The sequence below is a fragment of the Tiliqua scincoides genome, chromosome 3 (assembly GCF_035046505.1).
Source record: "Tiliqua scincoides isolate rTilSci1 chromosome 3, rTilSci1.hap2, whole genome shotgun sequence".
Classification (NCBI taxonomy): domain Eukaryota; kingdom Metazoa; phylum Chordata; class Lepidosauria; order Squamata; family Scincidae; genus Tiliqua; species Tiliqua scincoides.
Window position 1 is genome coordinate 32,949,147 of NC_089823.1, and position 3,278 is coordinate 32,952,424.

The window sequence follows — 3,278 nt, forward strand, 5'->3', positions numbered from 1 at the left end:
AAAATCCAATCTAAATAATAACTTGGCCTTGCATTTGTTGTCCTGGGAGCTAAACATGATAATATTTAAATGCCTTTTTTTCCATATTTGACCACCTCCCTATGTTGACCAATTCCTCCAGTTCCTTGGGTGGTCAACTTAAAGAGGTTCTACTGTATATTAGACTTGATACTACCGTGGTATGTAAACTGCATTTGGGGAAATGTGACAGACCTGTACTTTTAACAAGCTACTATGTATATTCTTTAACAATGATAGTCAATGGGACTTACTCCTGGTTAAGTATGGGTAGGATTTCAGCCTAGGATTGTCAAAAATTTTCCTGCTTGATGATGATGTCACTTCCAATCATGACATCACTTCCGGTGGGTCCTGACAGATTCCCATTCTAAAACATGGGTTCTGGTGCTAAATGTGTGAGAACCACTATACTATAGAATTACTCAGTAGCAATGGTGGTACAGTGGAAGAGATCGTTATTGTACCTGAGACCTTCTCAATTGTACTTTGAGTTCTAGGTACCACGCAATGATAGTGCAACCTGAAATGAGGGCAGCTGTTAATTCTATACCTAATTAGATGTCTAATTAAGCCTACACAACCAAAATGATATGTGTGCAGCTCTCTCTCTTTCTCTTCTCCCCCCCCCCCCATGAAACATTTGTATAAATTCTCATTTGTGACAACTTGTCCATGTGTTGTTGCTTGGTACTGCTTCTGTTGTAGAAATACCATTTTCAGAGCACTTTTTTGTGCAAACCCAATACTCATAAGAAGCTCTTGGTTGGCAACCTTCAGTCTCGAAAGACTATGGTATAAGCCTACAACACCTGGTATTCTCACACGGTCTCCCATCTAAGTACTAACCAGGCCTGACCCTGCTTAGCTTCTGAGATCAGCCAAGATCAGGCATGTGCAGGGTAACAGTTGCTATCTAAGAAGTTCTGGTACTGAGTCAAACTATCAAGGTCTGTATTGTTTGCAGTGCCTGGAAGCAGCTCTCAGCATCTCATGGAAGGGTCTTTCCCAGTCTTATTTGGAGATGCAAGGGATTGAACCTAGAAATTTTGGTATGCAGAGCACATGCTCAACCACTGACCTTCTGCCACAGCCATTTGATATTTCTTTTGAAAAAGACAAATAGCTCAATCCCATGGGATGAAAGCACTAACAAACGTGTTCCATCAGTTCTGGCTGCAGAAAAGCAGCCTGTGATATTCATTTCTGGGTTGGGCCCAGGGGGCGGGGCTTTCTCCTGAATAGCAGGAGCTAGGATTGACTTACCCCAGCTGGGAAGAAGGCAAGGAGTCCTTGAGATTGGTCTGCACTGTCAATTTAATCTGGTTAACACTTTTACATTCATTAGGGCCTTGTTACACCACAAGGGCCCCAATCCACAGTCTAAGGTGTCCCCTTGTGGTGGGGCGCCCTGATTCCCCCCCCGTGGTAGGGAGAAGGCCCAATGGCTTCTGGGGCACACCTTGGTTGCAGGGTTCCAGGGTCCCCTTCCAGACGTGGTATCTGCAGCCCACCTGGTTGTCCAGCAAGCTCTTCCCCCAGGGTTGAGGGGCCTCCCTGCCCAAGCTAGCTGGCCCCTACCAGGCCAGGGACAGGAAGTGGTAAGGGCCATGGGTCACTTACACTTCCCCTTGTCATCTTCCCCAAGCAGGAGCCCAAGGAGGAGCAACCTCCTCCTTATGAGCCCATCAGCTGGCTTGGCTGGCTCTACCCTTCCAGCTCCAGGAATGGCCTGAGATCTTACTCCATCCTGTGGCCTAGCCAAGCAGCTGCATGCCTCAGCATCTCAGCCGTGAGGCCAACTTTGCAGCCCTGCCCCCTAGGCATATACTTGGCACTGCAGCGCCGAGGCTCCAGGGCCAATGGGGCTGTGCACCCACCAGCCTCTCAGCCTGCTTGGGCTCTTCCTGGCCGGCAGGACTTTGCCCCATGGCTGGCACAGCCTCCTGGCTCCCAAGGAGACCATTGCCATGGAACTGGTGGCAGTCATAAAGCACTTTCCAACAGCACACTGTTGGGGCAATGGTGAGTAGGTCAGAACCTTCCTGCACATATTGTTGGAGCTCCATGCCCACTAAGGAAGGTAAGATGGCAAGGGGTGGCAGACAGGGCAGGGAGGGGGCAAAAACTGGGTGGGGAGGTGGGCATAATGGGACAGGGAGGCTGCACGAGGGGTGGATCCAGCAGCGATGGTGTGCGCCAGATCCTATCCCTTTTGGCAGCAGCCTTTCCGCCCCCTTTCTACACTCAAGCAAGGGGATTCAAATCTTCTTTCCTTGCTGAAACCTCCTGATCCACTGCCCACCCCACCCCCACGCCATACAGCACATCTGTTTTTGATGCTGCTGCACCAATGACAGGGGAAAGGATAGGACTGGGCTGAAAGAAAGATAAGGGTACCTTTAATAATAACAGTATTTATATACCGCTTTTCAACAAAAAGTTCCCAAAGTGGTTTACAGAAAAAAAAAATCAAACAACTAATGGCTCCCTGTCCCAAAAGGGCTCACAATCTAAAAAGATGCCAAAGATACCTTTCTGCTGCTCCCACTGTTTTGTGATCTTTAACAGTTTCTGTTTTTCCTTTCTGTAGGCTGTGTGCTCCCCTTTCCTGTTGTGAAGCACACGTCTGTTTCAGGGGAACAAATAACCGTGTGGCTATTTCCTAAAGCAAAGTTATCCTCCACTTTGTTCAAAACATACCAAAGACTGGGGACTGAGAATGTTGTGTGCCCGCGCAATTGGGGCACACTTCTTGCTCCTGCACACATTCTCCTCCAGCTTGCTAAATCACTCTAGTCATTATTGCATTCTGCTTTCCCAGAACTTGACCATCGGATCATCCCTTAATGCACAGAAACGTGGATATTGCTTTTGTTACTGCTGCCTGATGTCACTCTGCAAATGTCCATCACTCAGTACCATTAGTTAATTGTAAGATTTCATGCAATCTAATAGGCATGGCTATTAGGCAGCCACATCTCAAACCTGTCTCAGCTGAAAAATGTCAAGCATTATCGCTGTCAGTTCCATATAAGCCTCTTGCATTCTATTTGTTGTGTTTGCATGTACTCCTATTTTCCCAGTCAATGAAAATGCTCTGAAATAAAGCCTCTTACCCACCAGAAGTATACTTATGCAAGGCGTATCAAAAATGCACATTCAAACCTTAATGTTTTTGTTCCTGCAAACACTATGAAATAAAATGAACACTGTGTCCTTCAGCGTTAGACTGTGTCCTCTAAGATCACTGTTATTAC

General features: G+C 46.9%; 1 pseudogene; it reads right to left on the reverse strand.

Moving 5' to 3' along the window:
- Nucleotides 1-818: 818 nt before the first annotated feature.
- Nucleotides 819-935, reverse strand: LOC136646660 (5S ribosomal RNA; annotated as a pseudogene).
- Nucleotides 936-3,278: the final 2,343 nt, after the last annotated feature.